Source organism: Engystomops pustulosus, chromosome 9 (genome assembly GCF_040894005.1).
Source record: "Engystomops pustulosus chromosome 9, aEngPut4.maternal, whole genome shotgun sequence".
Taxonomy (NCBI): Eukaryota; Metazoa; Chordata; class Amphibia; order Anura; family Leptodactylidae; genus Engystomops; species Engystomops pustulosus.
The window spans coordinates 29,145,962-29,160,562 of NC_092419.1; the positions used below are offsets into that span (position 1 = coordinate 29,145,962).

Sequence of the window (14,601 nt, forward strand, 5' to 3'; positions counted from 1 at the left end):
GTGCAATATGTGAAAAAATTACAGAGAAATCTGGAATGTCATGTAGGTCTACTGTATTTGTTGATGTATACTAGAAAGAAAGTTTTGTTTTGTCTTTTACCTCAAATGAAACCAAAGACACAATAGTATTTCCTGTTTCAACGTAAAGTCCACAGAGCCTACCGTCAGGACCGCGTGGCCTAATGGATAAGGCGTCTGACTTCGGATCAGAAGATTGAGGGTTCGAGTCCCTTCGTGGTCGATGAGTTAATAGAGCGCTGCCTAAGTGCTATCTTTTGAATTTGATTACACGAGTATAAGTTAGCGTTTACATTGACTCATGTAAGAAAGCTTGCTTTGCCAAAAACTTGCTGTCAGAAGTGGGATTTGAACCCACGCCTCCATTTGGAGACCAGAACACCCATGTTGGGGGAAGAATTTGCTCTTGAGTCTGGCGCCTTAGACCACTCGGCCATTCTGACATACTGGCAAAGACATTTTAGTCCATTCCTTAGCCGTGTGGTTTACCGTATGGTCAGGCGTTATGTGCAATATGTGAAAAAATTACAGAGAAATCTGGAATGTCATGTAGGTCTACTGTATTTGTTGATGTATACTAGAAAGAAAGTTTTGTTTTGTCTTTTACCTCAAATGAAACCAAAGACACAACAGTATTTCCTGTTTCAACGTAAAGTCCACAGAGCCTACCATCAGGACCGCGTGGCCTAATGGATAAGGCGTCTGACTTCGGATCAGGTGATTGAGGGTTCGAGTCCCTTCGTGGTCAATGAGTTAACAGAGAGCTGTCTAAGTGCTATCTTTTGAATTTGATTACACGAGTATAAGTTAGCGTTTACATTGACTCATGTAAGAAAGCTTGCTTTGCCAAAAACTTGCTGTCAGAAGTGGGATTTGAACCCACGCCTCCATTTGGAGACCAGAACACCCATGTTGGGGGAAGAATTTGCTCTTGAGTCTGGCGCCTTAGACCACTCGGCCATTCTGACATACTGGCAAAGACATTTTAGTCCATTCCTTAGCCGTGTGGTTTACCGTATGGTCAGGCGTTATGTGCAATATGTGAAAAAATTACAGAGAAATCTGGAATGTCATGTAGGTCTACTGTATTTGTTGATGTATACTAGAAAGAAAGTTTTGTTTTGTCTTTTACCTCAAATGAAACCAAAGACACAATAGTATTTCCTGTTTCAACGTAAAGTCCACAGAGCCTTCCGTCAGAACCGCGTGGCCTAATGGATAAGGCGTCTGACTTCGGATCAGAAGATTGAGGGTTCGAGTCCCTTCGTGGTCGATGAGTTAAAAGAGAGCTGTCTAAGTGCTATCTTTTGAATTTGATTACACGAGTATAAGTTAGCGTTTACATTGACTCATGTAAGAAAGCTTGCTTTGCCAAAAACTTGCTGTCAGAAGTGGGATTTGAACCCACGCCTCCATTTGGAGACCAGAACACCCATGTTGGGGGAAGAATTTGCTCTTGAGTCTGGCGCCTTAGACCACTCGGCCATTCTGACATACTCGCGAAGACATTTTAGTCCATTCCTTAGCCGTGTGGTTTACCGTATGGTCAGGCGTTATGTGCAATATGTGAAAAAATTACAGAGAAATCTGGAATGTCATGTAGGTCTACTGTATTTGTTGATGTATACTAGAAAGAAAGTTTTGTTTTGTCTTTTACCTCAAATGAAACCAAAGACACAATAGTATTTCCTTTTTCAACGTAAAGTCCACAGAGCCTACCGTCAGGACCGCGTGGCCTAATGGATAAGGCGTCTGACTTCGGATCAGAAGATTGAGGGTTCGAGTCCCTTCGTGGTCGATGAGTTAACAGAGAGCTGTCTAAGTGCTATCTTTTGAATTTGATTACACGAGTATAAGTTAGCGTTTACATTGACTCATGTAAGAAAGCTTGCTTTGCCAAAAGCTTGCTGTCAGAAGTGGGATTTGAACCCACGCCTCCATTTGGAGACCAGAACACCCATGTTGGGGGAAGAATTTGCTCTTGAGTCTGGCGCCTTAGACCACTCGGCCATTCTGGCAAAGACATTTTAGTCCATTCCTTAGCCGTGTGGTTTACCGTATGGTCAGGCGTTATGTGCAATATGTGAAAAAATTACAGAGAAATCTGGAATGTCATGTAGGTCTACTGTATATGTTGATGTATACTAGAAAGAAAGTTTTGTTTTGTCTTTTACCTCAAATGAAACCAAAGACACAACAGTATTTCCTGTTTCAACGTAAAGTCCACAGAGCCTACCATGAGGACCGCGTGGCCTAATGGATAAGGCGTCTGACTTCGGATCAGGAGATTGAGGGTTCGAGTCCCTTCGTTGTCAATGAGTTAACAGAGAGCTGTCTAAGTGCTATCTTTTGAATTTGATTACACGAGTATAAGTTAGCGTTTACATTGACTCATGTAAGAAAGCTTGCTTTGCCAAAAACTTGCTGTCAGAAGTGGGATTTGAACCCACGCCTCCATTTGGAGACCAGAACACCCATGTTGGGGGAAGAATTTGCTCTTGAGTCTGGCGCCTTAGACCACTCGGCCATTCTGACATACTGGCAAAGACATTTTAGTCCATTCCTTAGCCGTGTGGTTTACCGTATGGTCAGGCGTTATGTGCAATATGTGAAAAAATTACAGAGAAATCTGGAATGTCATGTAGGTCTACTGTATTTGTTGATGTATACTAGAAAGAAAGTTTTGTTTTGTCTTTTACCTCAAATGAAACCAAAGACACAATAGTATTTCCTGTTTCAACGTAAAGTCCACAGAGCCTACCGTCAGAACCGTGTGGCCTAATGGATAAGGCGTCTGACTTCGGATCAGAAGATTGAGGGTTCGAGTCCCTTTGTGGTCGATGAGTTAAAAGAGAGCTGTCTACACAACAGTATTTCCTGTTTCAACGTAAAGACCACAGAACATACTGTAAGGACCGCGTGGCCTAATGGATAAGGCGTCTGACTTCGGATCAGAAGATTGAGGGTTCGAGTCCCTTCGTGGTCGATGAGTTAATAGAGCGCTGCCTAAGTGCTATCTTTTGAATTTGATTACACGAGTATAAGTTAGCGTTTACATTGACTCATGTAAGAAAGCTTGCTTTGCCAAAAACTTGCTGTCAGAAGTGGGATTTGAACCCACGCCTCCATTTGGAGACCAGAACACCCATGTTGGGGGAAGAATTTGCTCTTGAGTCTGGCGCCTTAGACCACTCGGCCATTCTGACATACTCGCGAAGACATTTTAGTCCATTCCTTAGCCGTGTGGTTTACCGTATGGTCAGGCGTTATGTGCAATATGTGAAAAAAGTACAGAGAAATCTAGAATGTCATGTAGGTCTACTGTATTTGTTGATGTATACTAGAAAGAAAGTTTTGTTTTGTCTTTAACCTCAAATGAAACCAAAGACACAACAGTATTTCCTGTTTCAACGTAAAGACCACAGAACATACTGTAAGGACCGCGTGGCCTAATGGATAAGGCGTCTGACTTCGGATCAGAAGATTGAGGGTTCGAGTCCCTTCGTGGTCGATGAGTTAATAGAGCGCTGCCTAAGTGCTATCTTTTGAATTTGATTACACGAGTATAAGTTAGCGTTTACATTGACTCATGTAAGAAAGCTTGCTTTGCCAAAAACTTGCTGTCAGAAGTAGGATTTGAACCCACGCCTCCATTTGGAGACCAGAACACCCATGTTGGGGGAAGAATTTGCTCTTGAGTCTGGCGCCTTAGACCACTCGGCCATTGTGACATACTGGCAAAGACATTTTAGTCCATTCCTTAGCCGTGTGGTTTACCGTATGGTCAGGCGTTATGTGCAATATGTGAAAAAATTACAGAGAAATCTGGAATGTCATGTAGGTCTACTGTATTTGTTGATGTATACTAGAAAGAAAGTTTTGTTTTGTCTTTTACCTCAAATGAAACCAAAGACACAATAGTATTTCCTTTTTCAACGTAAAGTCCACAGAGCCTACCGTCAGGACCGCGTGGCCTAATGGCTAAGGCGTCTGACTTCGGATCAGAAGATTGAGGGTTCGAGTCCCTTCGTGGTCGATGAGTTAATAGAGCGCTGCCTAAGTGCTATCTTTTGAATTTGATTACACGAGTATAAGTTTGCATTTACATTGAGTCATGTAAGAAAGCTTGCTTTGCCAAAAACTTGCTGTCAGAAGTGGGATATGAACCCATGCCTCCATTTGGAGACCAGAACACCCATGTTGGGGGAAGAATTTGCTCTTGAGTCTGGCGCCTTAGACCACTCGGCCATTCTGACATACTGGCAAAGACATTTTAGTCCATTCCTTAGCCGTGTGGTTTACCGTATGGTCAGGCGTTATGTGCAATATGTGAAAAAATTACAGAGAAATCTGGAATGTCATGTAGGTCTACTGTATTTGTTGATGTATACTAGAAAGAAAGTTTTGTTTTGTCTTTTACCTCAAATGAAACCAAAGACACAACAGTATTTCCTGTTTCAACGTAAAGTCCACAGAGACTACCATCAGGACCGCGTGGCCTAATGGATAAGGCGTCTGACTTCGGATCAGAAGATTGAGGGTTCGAGTCCCTTCGTGGTCGATGAGTTAACAGAGAGCTGTCTAAGTGCTATCTTTTGAATTTGATTACACGAGTTTAAGTTAGCGTTTACATTGACTCATGTAAGAAAGCTTGCTTTGCCAAAAACTTGCTGTCAGAAGTGGGATTTGAACCCACGCCTCCATTTGGAGACCAGAACACCCATGTTGGGGGAAGAATTTGCTCTTGAGTCTGGCGCCTTAGACCACTCGGCCATTCTGACATACTGGCAAAGACATTTTAGTCCATTCCTTAGCCGTGTGGTTTACCGTATGGTCAGGCGTTATGTGCAATATGTGAAAAAATTACAGAGAAATCTGGAATGTCATGTAGGTCTACTGTATTTGTTGATGTATACTAGAAAGAAAGTTTTGTTTTGTCTTTTACCTCAAATGAAACCAAAGACACAATAGTATTTCCTGTTTCAACGTAAAGTCCACAGAGCCTACCGTCAGGACCGCGTGGCCTAATGGATAAGGCGTCTGACTTCGGATCAGAAGATTGAGGGTTCGAGTCCCTTCGTGGTCGATGAGTTAATAGAGCGCTGCCTAAGTGCTATCTTTTGAATTTGATTACACGAGTATAAGTTAGCGTTTACATTGACTCATGTAAGAAAGCTTGCTTTGCCAAAAACTTGCTGTCAGAAGTGGGATTTGAACCCACGCCTCCATTTGGAGACCAGAACACCCATGTTGGGGGAAGAATTTGCTCTTGAGTCTGGCGCCTTAGACCACTCGGCCATTCTGACATACTGGCAAAGACATTTTAGTCCATTCCTTAGCCGTGTGGTTTACCGTATGGTCAGGCGTTATGTGCAATATGTGAAAAAATTACAGAGAAATCTGGAATGTCATGTAGGTCTACTGTATTTGTTGATGTATACTAGAAAGAAAGTTTTGTTTTGTCTTTTACCTCAAATGAAACCAAAGACACAACAGTATTTCCTGTTTCAACGTAAAGTCCACAGAGCCTACCATCAGGACCGCGTGGCCTAATGGATAAGGCGTCTGACTTCGGATCAGGTGATTGAGGGTTCGAGTCCCTTCGTGGTCAATGAGTTAACAGAGAGCTGTCTAAGTGCTATCTTTTGAATTTGATTACACGAGTATAAGTTAGCGTTTACATTGACTCATGTAAGAAAGCTTGCTTTGCCAAAAACTTGCTGTCAGAAGTGGGATTTGAACCCACGCCTCCATTTGGAGACCAGAACACCCATGTTGGGGGAAGAATTTGCTCTTGAGTCTGGCGCCTTAGACCACTCGGCCATTCTGACATACTGGCAAAGACATTTTAGTCCATTCCTTAGCCGTGTGGTTTACCGTATGGTCAGGCGTTATGTGCAATATGTGAAAAAATTACAGAGAAATCTGGAATGTCATGTAGGTCTACTGTATTTGTTGATGTATACTAGAAAGAAAGTTTTGTTTTGTCTTTTACCTCAAATGAAACCAAAGACACAATAGTATTTCCTGTTTCAACGTAAAGTCCACAGAGCCTTCCGTCAGAACCGCGTGGCCTAATGGATAAGGCGTCTGACTTCGGATCAGAAGATTGAGGGTTCGAGTCCCTTCGTGGTCGATGAGTTAAAAGAGAGCTGTCTAAGTGCTATCTTTTGAATTTGATTACACGAGTATAAGTTAGCGTTTACATTGACTCATGTAAGAAAGCTTGCTTTGCCAAAAACTTGCTGTCAGAAGTGGGATTTGAACCCACGCCTCCATTTGGAGACCAGAACACCCATGTTGGGGGAAGAATTTGCTCTTGAGTCTGGCGCCTTAGACCACTCGGCCATTCTGACATACTCGCGAAGACATTTTAGTCCATTCCTTAGCCGTGTGGTTTACCGTATGGTCAGGCGTTATGTGCAATATGTGAAAAAATTACAGAGAAATCTGGAATGTCATGTAGGTCTACTGTATTTGTTGATGTATACTAGAAAGAAAGTTTTGTTTTGTCTTTTACCTCAAATGAAACCAAAGACACAACAGTATTTCCTGTTTCAACGTAAAGTCCACAGAGCCTACCATCAGGACCGCGTGGCCTAATGGATAAGGCGTCTGACTTCGGATCAGAAGATTGAGGGTTCGAGTCCCTTCGTGGTCGATGAGTTAATAGAGCGCTGCCTAAGTGCTATCTTTTGAATTTGATTACACGAGTATAAGTTAGCGTTTACATTGACTCATGTAAGAAAGCTTGCTTTGCCAAAAACTATCTGTCAGAAGTGGGAATTGAACCCACGCCTCCATTTGGAGACCAGAACACCCATGTTGGGGGAAGAATTTGCTCTTGAGTCTGGCGCCTTAGACCACTCGGCCATTCTGACATACTGGCAAAGACATTTTAGTCCATTCCTTAGCCGTGTGGTTTACCGTATGGTCAGGCGTTATGTGCAATATGTGAAAAAATTACAGAGAAATCTGGAATGTCATGTAGGTCTACTGTATTTGTTGATGTATACTAGAAAGAAAGTTTTGTTTTGTCTTTTACCTCAAATGAAACCAAAGACACAATAGTATTTCCTGTTTCAACGTAAAGTCCACAGAGCCTACCGTCAGGACCGCGTGGCCTAATGGATAAGGCGTCTGACTTCGGATCAGAAGATTGAGGGTTCGAGTCCCTTCGTGGTCGATGAGTTAATAGAGCGCTGCCTAAGTGCTATCTTTTGAATTTGATTACACGAGTAAAAGTTAGCGTTTACATTGACTCATGTAAGAAAGCTTGCTTTGCCAAAAACTTGCTGTCAGAAGTGGGATTTGAACCCACGCCTCCATTTGGAGACCAGAACACCCATGTTGGGGGAAGAATTTGCTCTTGAGTCTGGCGCCTTAGACCACTCGGCCATTCTGACATACTGGCAAAGACAATTTAGTCCATTCCTTAGCCGTGTGGTTTACCGTATGGTCAGGCGTTATGTGCAATATGTGAAAAAATTACAGAGAAATCTGGAATGTCATGTAGGTCTACTGTATTTGTTGATGTATACTAGAAAGAAAGTTTTGTTTTGTCTTTTACCTCAAATGAAACCAAAGACACAATAGTATTTCCTGTTTCAACGTAAAGTCCACAGAGCCTACCGTCAGGACCGCGTGGCCTAATGGATAAGGCGTCTGACTTCGGATCAGAAGATTGAGGGTTCGAGTCCCTTCGTGGTCGATGAGTTAATAGAGCGCTGCCTAAGTGCTATCTTTTGAATTTGATTACACGAGTAAAAGTTAGCGTTTACATTGACTCATGTAAGAAAGCTTGCTTTGCCAAAAACTTGCTGTCAGAAGTGGGATTTGAACCCACGCCTCCATTTGGAGACCAGAACACCCATGTTGGGGGAAGAATTTGCTCTTGAGTCTGGCGCCTTAGACCACTCGGCCATTCTGACATACTGGCAAAGACATTTTAGTCCATTCCTTAGCCGTGTGGTTTACCGTATGGTCAGGCGTTATGTGCAATATGTGAAAAAATTACAGAGAAATCTGGAATGTCATGTAGGTCTACTGTATTTGTTGATGTATACTAGAAAGAAAGTTTTGTTTTGTCTTTTACCTCAAATGAAACCAAAGACACAATAGTATTTCCTGTTTCAATGTAAAGTCCACAGAGCCTACCATCAGGACCGCGTGGCCTAATGGATAAGGCGTCTGACTTCGGATCAGAAGATTGAGGGTTCGAGTCCCTTCGTGGTCGATGAGTTAATAGAGAGCTGTCTAAGAGCTATCTTTTGAATTTGATTACACGAGTAAAAGTTAGCGTTTACATTGACTCATGTAAGAAAGCTTGCTTTGCCAAAAACTTGCTGTCAGAAGTGGGATTTGAACCCACGCCTCCATTTGGAGACCAGAACACCCATGTTGGGGGAAGAATTTGCTCTTGAGTCTGGCGCCTTAGACCACTCGGCCATTCTGACATACTCGTGAAGACATTTTAGTCCATTCCTTAGCCGTGTGGTTTACCGTATGGTCAGGCGTTATGTGCAATATGTGAAAAAATTACAGAGAAATCTGGAATGTCATGTAGGTCTACTGTATTTGTTGATGTATACTAGAAAGAAAGTTTTGTTTTGTCTTTTACCTCAAATGAAACCAAAGACACAACAGTATTTCCTGTTTCAACGTAAAGTCCACAGAACATACTGTAAGGACCGCGTGGCCTAATGGATAAGGCGTCTGACTTCGGATCAGAAGATTGAGGGTTCGAGTCCCTTCGTGGTCGATGAGTTAATAGAGCGCTGCCTAAGTGCTATCTTTTGAATTTGATTACACGAGTATAAGTTAGCGTTTACATTGACTCATGTAAGAAAGCTTGCTTTGCCAAAAACTATCTGTCAGAAGTGGGAATTGAACCCACGCCTCCATTTGGAGACCAGAACACCCATGTTGGGGGAAGAATTTGCTCTTGAGTCTGGCGCCTTAGACCACTCGGCCATTCTGACATACTGGCAAAGACATTTTAGTCCATTCCTTAGCCGTGTGGTTTACCGTATGGTCAGGCGTTATGTGCAATATGTGAAAAAATTACAGAGAAATCTGGAATGTCATGTAGGTCTACTGTATTTGTTGATGTATACTAGAAAGAAAGTTTTGTTTTGTCTTTTACCTCAAATGAAACCAAAGACACAATAGTATTTCCTGTTTCAACGTAAAGTCCACAGAGCCTACCGTCAGGACCGCGTGGCCTAATGGATAAGGCGTCTGACTTCGGATCAGAAGATTGAGGGTTCGAGTCCCTTCGTGGTCGATGAGTTAATAGAGAGCTGTCTAAGTGCTATCTTTTGAATTTGATTACACGAGTATAAGTTAGCGTTTACATTGACTCATGTAAGAAAGCTTGCTTTGCCAAAAGCTTGCTGTCAGAAGTGGGATTTGAACCAACGCCTCCATTTGGAGACCAGAACACCCATGTTGGGGGAAGAATTTGCTCTTGAGTCTGGCGCCTTAGACCACTCGGCCATTCTGACATACTGGCAAAGACATTTTAGTCCATTCCTTAGCCGTGTGATTTACCGTATGGTTAGGCGTTATGTGCAATATGTGAAAAAATTACAGAGAAATCTGGAATGTCATGTAGGTCTACTGTATTTGTTGATGTATACTAGAAAGAAAGTTTTGTTTTGTCTTTTACCTCAAATGAAACCAAAGACACAACAGTATTTCCTGTTTCAACGTAAAGTCCACAGAGCCTACCATCAGGACCGCGTGGTCTAATGGATAAGGCGTCTGACTTCGGGTCAGAAGATTGAGGATTCGAGTCCCTTCGTGGTCGATGAGTTAACAGAGAGCTGTCTAAGTGCTATCTTTTGAATTTGATTACACGAGTATAAGTTAGCGTTCACATTGACTCATGTAAGAAAGCTTGCTTTGCCAAAAACTTGCTGTCAGAAGTGGGATTTGAACCCACGCCTCCATTTGGAGACCAGAACACCCATGTTGGGGGAAGAATTTGCTCTTGAGTCTGGCGCCTTTGACCACTCGGCCATTCTGACATACTGGCAAAGACATTTTAGTCCATTCCTTAGCCGTGTGGTTTACCATATGGTCAGGCGTTATGTGCAATATGTGAAAAAATTACAGAGAAATCTGGAATGTCATGTAGGTCTACTGTATTTGTTGATGTATACTAGAAAGAAAGTTTTGTTTTGTCTTTTACCTCAAATGAAACCAAAGACACAATAGTATTTCCTGTTTCAACGTAAAGTCCACAGAGCCTACCGTCAGGACCGCGTGGCCTAATGGATAAGGCGTCTGACTTCGGATCAGAAGATTGAGGGTTCGAGTCCCTTCGTGGTCGATGAGTTAATAGAGCGCTGCCTAAGTGCTATCTTTTGAATTTGATTAAACGAGTATAAGTTAGCGCTTACATTGATTCATGTAAGAAAGCTTCCTTTGCCAAAAACTTGCTGTCAGAAGTGGGATTTGAACCCACGCCTCCATTTGGAGACCAGAACACCCATGTTGGGGGAAGAATTTGCTCTTGAGTCTGGCGCCTTAGACCACTCGGCCATTCTGTCACACTGGCAAAGACATTTTAGTCCATTCCTTAGCCGTGTGGTTTACCGTATGGTCAGGCGTTATGTGCAATATGTGAAAAAATTACAGAGAAATCTGGAATGTCATGTAGGTCTACTGTATTTGTTGATGTATACTAGAAAGAAAGTTTTGTTTTGTCTTTTACCTCAAATGAAACCAAAGACACAATAGTATTTCCTGTTTCAACGTAAAGTCCACAGAGCCTACCGTCAGGACCGCGTGGCCTAATGGATAAGGCGTCTGACTTCGGATCAGAAGATTGAGGGTTCGAGTCCCTTCGTGGTCGATGAGTTAATAGAGCGCTGCCTAAGTGCTATCTTTTGAATTTGATTACACGAGTAAAAGTTAGCGTTTACATTGACTCATGTAAGAAAGCTTGCTTTGCCAAAAACTTGCTGTCAGAAGTGGGATTTGAACCCACGCCTCCATTTGGAGACCAGAACACCCATGTTGGGGGAAGAATTTGCTCTTGAGTCTGGCGCCTTAGACCACTCGGCCATTCTGACATACTGGCAAAGACATTTTAGTCCATTCCTTAGCCGTGTGGTTTACCGTATGGTCAGGCGTTATGTGCAATATGTGAAAAAATTACAGAGAAATCTGGAATGTCATGTAGGTCTACTGTATTTGTTGATGTATACTAGAAAGAAAGTTTTGTTTTGTCTTTTACCTCAAATGAAACCAAAGACACAATAGTATTTCCTGTTTCAATGTAAAGTCCACAGAGCCTACCATCAGGACCGCGTGGCCTAATGGATAAGGCGTCTGACTTCGGATCAGAAGATTGAGGGTTCGAGTCCCTTCGTGGTCGATGAGTTAATAGAGAGCTGTCTAAGTGCTATCTTTTGAATTTGATTACACGAGTAAAAGTTAGCGTTTACATTGACTCATGTAAGAAAGCTTGCTTTGCCAAAAACTTGCTGTCAGAAGTGGGATTTGAACCCACGCCTCCATTTGGAGACCAGAACACCCATGTTGGGGGAAGAATTTGCTCTTGAGTCTGGCGCCTTAGACCACTCGGCCATTCTGACATACTGGCAAAGACATTTTAGTCCATTCCTTAGCCGTGTGGTTTACCGTATGGTCAGGCGTTATGTGCAATATGTGAAAAAATTACAGAGAAATCTGGAATGTCATGTAGGTCTACTGTATTTGTTGATGTATACTAGAAAGAAAGTTTTGTTTTGTCTTTTACCTCAAATGAAACCAAAGACACAACAGTATTTCCTGTTTCAACGTAAAGTCCACAGAGCCTACCATCAGGACCGCGTGGCCTAATGGATAAGGCGTCTGACTTCGGATCAGAAGATTGAGGGTTCGAGTCCCTTCGTGGTCGATGAGTTAACAGAGAGCTGTCTAAGTGCTATCTTTTGAATTTGATTACACGAGTATAAGTTAGCGTTTACATTGACTCATGTAAGAAAGCTTGCTTTGCCAAAAACTTGCTGTCAGAAGTGGGATTTGAACCCACGTCTCCATTTGGAGACCAGAACACCCATGTTGGGGGAAGAATTTGCTCTTGAGTCTGGCGCCTTAGACCACTCGGCCATTCTGACATACTGGCAAAGACATTTTAGTCCATTCCTTAGCCGTGTGGTTTACCGTATGGTCAGGCGTTATGTGCAATATGTGAAAAAATTACAGAGAAATCTCGAATGTCATGTAGGTCTACTGTATTTGTTGATGTATACTAGAAAGAAAGTTTTGTTTTGTCTTTTACCTCAAATGAAACCAAAGACACAATAGTATTTCCTGTTTCAACGTAAAGTCCACAGAGCCTACCGTCAGGACCGCGTGGCCTAATGGATAAGGCGTCTGACTTCGGATCAGAAGATTGAGGGTTCGAGTCCCTTTGTGGTCGATGAGTTAATAGAGCGCTGCCTAAGTGCTATCTTTTGAATTTGATTACACGAGTATAAGTTAGCGTTTACATTGACTCATGTAAGAAAGCTTGCTTTGCCAAAAACTTGCTGTCAGAAGTGGGATTTGAACCCACGCCTCCATTTGGAGACCAGAACACCCATGTTGGGGGAAGAATTTGCTCTTGAGTCTGGCGCCTTAGACCACTCGGCCATTCTGACATACTGGCAAAGACATTTTAGTCCATTCCTTAGCCGTGTGGTTTACCGTATGGTCAGGCGTTATGTGCAATATGTGAAAAAATTACAGAGAAATCTGGAATGTCATGTAGGTCTACTGTATTTGTTGATGTATACTAGAAAGAAAGTTTTGTTTTGTCTTTTACCTCAAATGAAACCAAAGACACAACAGTATTTCCTGTTTCAACGTAAAGTCCACAGAGCCTACCATCAGGACCGCGTGGCCTAATGGATAAGGCGTCTGACTTCGGATCAGAAGATTGAGGGTTCGAGTCCCTTCGTGGTCGATGAGTTAATAGAGAGCTGTCTAAGTGCTATCTTTTGAATTTGATTACACGAGTATAAGTTAGCGTTTACATTGACTCATGTAAGAAAGCTTGCTTTGCCAAAAACTTGCTGTCAGAAGTGGGATTTGAACCCACGCCTCCATTTGGAGACCAGAACACCCATGTTGGGGGAAGAATTTGCTCTTGAGTCTGGCGCCTTAGACCACTCGGCCATTCTGACATACTGGCAAAGACATTTTAGTCCATTCCTTAGCCGTGTGGTTTACCGTATGGTCAGGCGTTATGTGCAATATGTGAAAAAATTACAGAGAAATCTGGAATGTCATGTAGGTCTACTGTATTTGTTGATGTATACTAGAAAGAAAGTTTTGTTTTGTCTTTTACCTCAAATGAAACCAAAGACACAACAGTATTTCCTGTTTCAACGTAAAGTCCACAGAGCCTACCATGAGGACCGCGTGGCCTAATGGATAAGGCGTCTGACTTCGGATCAGAAGATTGAGGGTTCGAGTCCCTTCGATGTCGATGAGTTAATAGAGAGCTGTCTAAGTGCTATCTTTTGAATTTGATTACACGAGTATAAGTTAGCGTTTACAATGACTCTTGTAAGAAAGCTTGCTTTGCCAAAAACTTGCTGTCAGAAGTGGGATTTGAACCCACGCCTCCATTTGGAGACCAGAACACCCATGTTGGGGGAAGAATTTGCTCTTGAGTCTGGCGCCTTAGACCACTCGGCCATTCTGACATATTGGCAAAGTAATTTTAGTCCATTCCTTAGCCGTGTGGTTTACCGTATGGTCAGGCGTTATGTGCAATATGTGAAAAAATTACAGAGAAATCTGGAATGTCATGTAGGTCTACTGTATTTGTTGATGTATACTAGAAAGAAAGTTTTGTTTTGTCTTTTACCTCAAATGAAACCAAAGACACAACAGTATTTCCTGTTTCAACGTAAAGTCCACAGAGCCTACCATCAGGACCGCGTGGCCTAATGGATAAGGCGTCTGACTTCGGGTCAGAAGATTGAGGATTCGAGTCCCTTCGTGGTCGATGAGTTAACAGAGAGCTGTCTAAGTGCTATCTTTTGAATTTGATTACACGAGTATAAGTTAGCGTTTACATTGACTCATGTAAGAAAGCTTGCTTTGCCAAAAACTTGCTGTCAGAAGTGGGATTTGAACCCACACCTCCATTTGGAGACCAGAACACCCATGTTGGGGGAAGAATTTGCTCTTGAGTCTGGCGCCTTAGACCACTCGGCCATTCTGACATACTGGCAAAGACATTTTAGTCCATTCCTTAGCCGTGTGGTTTACCGTATGGTCAGGCGTTATGTGCAATATGTGAAAAAATTACAGAGAAATCTGGAATGTCATGTAGGTCTACTGTATTTGTTGATGTATACTAGAAAGAAAGTTTTGTTTTGTCTTTTACCTCAAATGAAACCAAAGACACAATAGTATTTCCTGTTTCAACGTAAAGTCCACAGAGCCTACCGTCAGGACCGCGTGGCCTAATGGATAAGGCGTCTGACTTCGGATCAGAAGATTGAGGGGTCGAGTCCCTTCGTGGTCGATGAGTTAATAGAGCGCTGCCTAATTGCTATCTTTTGAATTTGATTA

At 42.5% G+C, this 14,601-nt stretch overlaps 47 non-coding genes across 47 annotated transcripts; 24 read left to right on the forward strand and 23 right to left on the reverse strand.

Annotated features, from left to right (window-relative positions):
• Positions 1-168: 168 nt before the first annotated feature.
• Positions 169-241, forward strand: TRNAR-UCG (transfer RNA arginine (anticodon UCG)). The gene has a single exon. It is a non-coding gene; the product is annotated as a tRNA-Arg (tRNA).
• A 110-nt stretch (positions 242-351) lies between these two features.
• On the reverse strand, positions 352-461 carry TRNAL-CAA (transfer RNA leucine (anticodon CAA)). The gene is made up of 2 exons: positions 424-461; positions 352-397 (listed from the first exon to the last, which is right to left on the reverse strand). It is a non-coding gene; the product is annotated as a tRNA-Leu (tRNA).
• A 232-nt stretch (positions 462-693) lies between these two features.
• On the forward strand, positions 694-766 carry TRNAR-UCG (transfer RNA arginine (anticodon UCG)). Its single transcript has one exon. It is a non-coding gene; the product is annotated as a tRNA-Arg (tRNA).
• A 110-nt stretch (positions 767-876) lies between these two features.
• Positions 877-986, reverse strand: TRNAL-CAA (transfer RNA leucine (anticodon CAA)). The gene is made up of 2 exons: positions 949-986; positions 877-922 (listed from the first exon to the last, which is right to left on the reverse strand). It is a non-coding gene; the product is annotated as a tRNA-Leu (tRNA).
• Positions 987-1,218: 232 nt separating this feature from the next.
• On the forward strand, positions 1,219-1,291 carry TRNAR-UCG (transfer RNA arginine (anticodon UCG)). The gene has a single exon. It is a non-coding gene; the product is annotated as a tRNA-Arg (tRNA).
• A 110-nt stretch (positions 1,292-1,401) lies between these two features.
• On the reverse strand, positions 1,402-1,511 carry TRNAL-CAA (transfer RNA leucine (anticodon CAA)). Its single transcript has 2 exons — positions 1,474-1,511; positions 1,402-1,447 (listed from the first exon to the last, which is right to left on the reverse strand). It is a non-coding gene; the product is annotated as a tRNA-Leu (tRNA).
• A 232-nt stretch (positions 1,512-1,743) lies between these two features.
• TRNAR-UCG (transfer RNA arginine (anticodon UCG)) lies at positions 1,744-1,816 on the forward strand. Its single transcript has one exon. It is a non-coding gene; the product is annotated as a tRNA-Arg (tRNA).
• A 110-nt stretch (positions 1,817-1,926) lies between these two features.
• On the reverse strand, positions 1,927-2,036 carry TRNAL-CAA (transfer RNA leucine (anticodon CAA)). Its single transcript has 2 exons — positions 1,999-2,036; positions 1,927-1,972 (listed from the first exon to the last, which is right to left on the reverse strand). It is a non-coding gene; the product is annotated as a tRNA-Leu (tRNA).
• Positions 2,037-2,260: 224 nt separating this feature from the next.
• On the forward strand, positions 2,261-2,333 carry TRNAR-UCG (transfer RNA arginine (anticodon UCG)). The gene has a single exon. It is a non-coding gene; the product is annotated as a tRNA-Arg (tRNA).
• A 110-nt stretch (positions 2,334-2,443) lies between these two features.
• TRNAL-CAA (transfer RNA leucine (anticodon CAA)) lies at positions 2,444-2,553 on the reverse strand. Its single transcript has 2 exons — positions 2,516-2,553; positions 2,444-2,489 (listed from the first exon to the last, which is right to left on the reverse strand). It is a non-coding gene; the product is annotated as a tRNA-Leu (tRNA).
• Positions 2,554-2,931: 378 nt separating this feature from the next.
• On the forward strand, positions 2,932-3,004 carry TRNAR-UCG (transfer RNA arginine (anticodon UCG)). The gene has a single exon. It is a non-coding gene; the product is annotated as a tRNA-Arg (tRNA).
• Positions 3,005-3,114: 110 nt separating this feature from the next.
• Positions 3,115-3,224, reverse strand: TRNAL-CAA (transfer RNA leucine (anticodon CAA)). The gene is made up of 2 exons: positions 3,187-3,224; positions 3,115-3,160 (listed from the first exon to the last, which is right to left on the reverse strand). It is a non-coding gene; the product is annotated as a tRNA-Leu (tRNA).
• A 232-nt stretch (positions 3,225-3,456) lies between these two features.
• Positions 3,457-3,529, forward strand: TRNAR-UCG (transfer RNA arginine (anticodon UCG)). The gene has a single exon. It is a non-coding gene; the product is annotated as a tRNA-Arg (tRNA).
• Positions 3,530-3,981: 452 nt separating this feature from the next.
• On the forward strand, positions 3,982-4,054 carry TRNAR-UCG (transfer RNA arginine (anticodon UCG)). The gene has a single exon. It is a non-coding gene; the product is annotated as a tRNA-Arg (tRNA).
• A 452-nt stretch (positions 4,055-4,506) lies between these two features.
• Positions 4,507-4,579, forward strand: TRNAR-UCG (transfer RNA arginine (anticodon UCG)). The gene has a single exon. It is a non-coding gene; the product is annotated as a tRNA-Arg (tRNA).
• Positions 4,580-4,689: 110 nt separating this feature from the next.
• TRNAL-CAA (transfer RNA leucine (anticodon CAA)) lies at positions 4,690-4,799 on the reverse strand. Its single transcript has 2 exons — positions 4,762-4,799; positions 4,690-4,735 (listed from the first exon to the last, which is right to left on the reverse strand). It is a non-coding gene; the product is annotated as a tRNA-Leu (tRNA).
• A 232-nt stretch (positions 4,800-5,031) lies between these two features.
• TRNAR-UCG (transfer RNA arginine (anticodon UCG)) lies at positions 5,032-5,104 on the forward strand. Its single transcript has one exon. It is a non-coding gene; the product is annotated as a tRNA-Arg (tRNA).
• Positions 5,105-5,214: 110 nt separating this feature from the next.
• TRNAL-CAA (transfer RNA leucine (anticodon CAA)) lies at positions 5,215-5,324 on the reverse strand. Its single transcript has 2 exons — positions 5,287-5,324; positions 5,215-5,260 (listed from the first exon to the last, which is right to left on the reverse strand). It is a non-coding gene; the product is annotated as a tRNA-Leu (tRNA).
• Positions 5,325-5,556: 232 nt separating this feature from the next.
• On the forward strand, positions 5,557-5,629 carry TRNAR-UCG (transfer RNA arginine (anticodon UCG)). The gene has a single exon. It is a non-coding gene; the product is annotated as a tRNA-Arg (tRNA).
• A 110-nt stretch (positions 5,630-5,739) lies between these two features.
• On the reverse strand, positions 5,740-5,849 carry TRNAL-CAA (transfer RNA leucine (anticodon CAA)). Its single transcript has 2 exons — positions 5,812-5,849; positions 5,740-5,785 (listed from the first exon to the last, which is right to left on the reverse strand). It is a non-coding gene; the product is annotated as a tRNA-Leu (tRNA).
• A 232-nt stretch (positions 5,850-6,081) lies between these two features.
• TRNAR-UCG (transfer RNA arginine (anticodon UCG)) lies at positions 6,082-6,154 on the forward strand. The gene has a single exon. It is a non-coding gene; the product is annotated as a tRNA-Arg (tRNA).
• Positions 6,155-6,264: 110 nt separating this feature from the next.
• TRNAL-CAA (transfer RNA leucine (anticodon CAA)) lies at positions 6,265-6,374 on the reverse strand. The gene is made up of 2 exons: positions 6,337-6,374; positions 6,265-6,310 (listed from the first exon to the last, which is right to left on the reverse strand). It is a non-coding gene; the product is annotated as a tRNA-Leu (tRNA).
• Positions 6,375-6,606: 232 nt separating this feature from the next.
• Positions 6,607-6,679, forward strand: TRNAR-UCG (transfer RNA arginine (anticodon UCG)). The gene has a single exon. It is a non-coding gene; the product is annotated as a tRNA-Arg (tRNA).
• A 110-nt stretch (positions 6,680-6,789) lies between these two features.
• Positions 6,790-6,899, reverse strand: TRNAL-CAA (transfer RNA leucine (anticodon CAA)). The gene is made up of 2 exons: positions 6,862-6,899; positions 6,790-6,835 (listed from the first exon to the last, which is right to left on the reverse strand). It is a non-coding gene; the product is annotated as a tRNA-Leu (tRNA).
• A 232-nt stretch (positions 6,900-7,131) lies between these two features.
• Positions 7,132-7,204, forward strand: TRNAR-UCG (transfer RNA arginine (anticodon UCG)). Its single transcript has one exon. It is a non-coding gene; the product is annotated as a tRNA-Arg (tRNA).
• Positions 7,205-7,314: 110 nt separating this feature from the next.
• TRNAL-CAA (transfer RNA leucine (anticodon CAA)) lies at positions 7,315-7,424 on the reverse strand. Its single transcript has 2 exons — positions 7,387-7,424; positions 7,315-7,360 (listed from the first exon to the last, which is right to left on the reverse strand). It is a non-coding gene; the product is annotated as a tRNA-Leu (tRNA).
• Positions 7,425-7,656: 232 nt separating this feature from the next.
• Positions 7,657-7,729, forward strand: TRNAR-UCG (transfer RNA arginine (anticodon UCG)). Its single transcript has one exon. It is a non-coding gene; the product is annotated as a tRNA-Arg (tRNA).
• A 110-nt stretch (positions 7,730-7,839) lies between these two features.
• On the reverse strand, positions 7,840-7,949 carry TRNAL-CAA (transfer RNA leucine (anticodon CAA)). Its single transcript has 2 exons — positions 7,912-7,949; positions 7,840-7,885 (listed from the first exon to the last, which is right to left on the reverse strand). It is a non-coding gene; the product is annotated as a tRNA-Leu (tRNA).
• Positions 7,950-8,181: 232 nt separating this feature from the next.
• Positions 8,182-8,254, forward strand: TRNAR-UCG (transfer RNA arginine (anticodon UCG)). The gene has a single exon. It is a non-coding gene; the product is annotated as a tRNA-Arg (tRNA).
• Positions 8,255-8,364: 110 nt separating this feature from the next.
• TRNAL-CAA (transfer RNA leucine (anticodon CAA)) lies at positions 8,365-8,474 on the reverse strand. Its single transcript has 2 exons — positions 8,437-8,474; positions 8,365-8,410 (listed from the first exon to the last, which is right to left on the reverse strand). It is a non-coding gene; the product is annotated as a tRNA-Leu (tRNA).
• A 232-nt stretch (positions 8,475-8,706) lies between these two features.
• On the forward strand, positions 8,707-8,779 carry TRNAR-UCG (transfer RNA arginine (anticodon UCG)). Its single transcript has one exon. It is a non-coding gene; the product is annotated as a tRNA-Arg (tRNA).
• Positions 8,780-8,889: 110 nt separating this feature from the next.
• Positions 8,890-8,999, reverse strand: TRNAL-CAA (transfer RNA leucine (anticodon CAA)). The gene is made up of 2 exons: positions 8,962-8,999; positions 8,890-8,935 (listed from the first exon to the last, which is right to left on the reverse strand). It is a non-coding gene; the product is annotated as a tRNA-Leu (tRNA).
• Positions 9,000-9,231: 232 nt separating this feature from the next.
• TRNAR-UCG (transfer RNA arginine (anticodon UCG)) lies at positions 9,232-9,304 on the forward strand. The gene has a single exon. It is a non-coding gene; the product is annotated as a tRNA-Arg (tRNA).
• A 635-nt stretch (positions 9,305-9,939) lies between these two features.
• TRNAL-CAA (transfer RNA leucine (anticodon CAA)) lies at positions 9,940-10,049 on the reverse strand. The gene is made up of 2 exons: positions 10,012-10,049; positions 9,940-9,985 (listed from the first exon to the last, which is right to left on the reverse strand). It is a non-coding gene; the product is annotated as a tRNA-Leu (tRNA).
• A 232-nt stretch (positions 10,050-10,281) lies between these two features.
• On the forward strand, positions 10,282-10,354 carry TRNAR-UCG (transfer RNA arginine (anticodon UCG)). Its single transcript has one exon. It is a non-coding gene; the product is annotated as a tRNA-Arg (tRNA).
• Positions 10,355-10,806: 452 nt separating this feature from the next.
• TRNAR-UCG (transfer RNA arginine (anticodon UCG)) lies at positions 10,807-10,879 on the forward strand. The gene has a single exon. It is a non-coding gene; the product is annotated as a tRNA-Arg (tRNA).
• A 110-nt stretch (positions 10,880-10,989) lies between these two features.
• Positions 10,990-11,099, reverse strand: TRNAL-CAA (transfer RNA leucine (anticodon CAA)). The gene is made up of 2 exons: positions 11,062-11,099; positions 10,990-11,035 (listed from the first exon to the last, which is right to left on the reverse strand). It is a non-coding gene; the product is annotated as a tRNA-Leu (tRNA).
• Positions 11,100-11,331: 232 nt separating this feature from the next.
• Positions 11,332-11,404, forward strand: TRNAR-UCG (transfer RNA arginine (anticodon UCG)). The gene has a single exon. It is a non-coding gene; the product is annotated as a tRNA-Arg (tRNA).
• Positions 11,405-11,514: 110 nt separating this feature from the next.
• Positions 11,515-11,624, reverse strand: TRNAL-CAA (transfer RNA leucine (anticodon CAA)). The gene is made up of 2 exons: positions 11,587-11,624; positions 11,515-11,560 (listed from the first exon to the last, which is right to left on the reverse strand). It is a non-coding gene; the product is annotated as a tRNA-Leu (tRNA).
• Positions 11,625-11,856: 232 nt separating this feature from the next.
• Positions 11,857-11,929, forward strand: TRNAR-UCG (transfer RNA arginine (anticodon UCG)). The gene has a single exon. It is a non-coding gene; the product is annotated as a tRNA-Arg (tRNA).
• A 110-nt stretch (positions 11,930-12,039) lies between these two features.
• Positions 12,040-12,149, reverse strand: TRNAL-CAA (transfer RNA leucine (anticodon CAA)). The gene is made up of 2 exons: positions 12,112-12,149; positions 12,040-12,085 (listed from the first exon to the last, which is right to left on the reverse strand). It is a non-coding gene; the product is annotated as a tRNA-Leu (tRNA).
• Positions 12,150-12,381: 232 nt separating this feature from the next.
• Positions 12,382-12,454, forward strand: TRNAR-UCG (transfer RNA arginine (anticodon UCG)). Its single transcript has one exon. It is a non-coding gene; the product is annotated as a tRNA-Arg (tRNA).
• A 110-nt stretch (positions 12,455-12,564) lies between these two features.
• On the reverse strand, positions 12,565-12,674 carry TRNAL-CAA (transfer RNA leucine (anticodon CAA)). Its single transcript has 2 exons — positions 12,637-12,674; positions 12,565-12,610 (listed from the first exon to the last, which is right to left on the reverse strand). It is a non-coding gene; the product is annotated as a tRNA-Leu (tRNA).
• Positions 12,675-12,906: 232 nt separating this feature from the next.
• Positions 12,907-12,979, forward strand: TRNAR-UCG (transfer RNA arginine (anticodon UCG)). The gene has a single exon. It is a non-coding gene; the product is annotated as a tRNA-Arg (tRNA).
• Positions 12,980-13,089: 110 nt separating this feature from the next.
• Positions 13,090-13,199, reverse strand: TRNAL-CAA (transfer RNA leucine (anticodon CAA)). The gene is made up of 2 exons: positions 13,162-13,199; positions 13,090-13,135 (listed from the first exon to the last, which is right to left on the reverse strand). It is a non-coding gene; the product is annotated as a tRNA-Leu (tRNA).
• A 415-nt stretch (positions 13,200-13,614) lies between these two features.
• On the reverse strand, positions 13,615-13,724 carry TRNAL-CAA (transfer RNA leucine (anticodon CAA)). Its single transcript has 2 exons — positions 13,687-13,724; positions 13,615-13,660 (listed from the first exon to the last, which is right to left on the reverse strand). It is a non-coding gene; the product is annotated as a tRNA-Leu (tRNA).
• A 415-nt stretch (positions 13,725-14,139) lies between these two features.
• On the reverse strand, positions 14,140-14,249 carry TRNAL-CAA (transfer RNA leucine (anticodon CAA)). The gene is made up of 2 exons: positions 14,212-14,249; positions 14,140-14,185 (listed from the first exon to the last, which is right to left on the reverse strand). It is a non-coding gene; the product is annotated as a tRNA-Leu (tRNA).
• Positions 14,250-14,601: the final 352 nt, after the last annotated feature.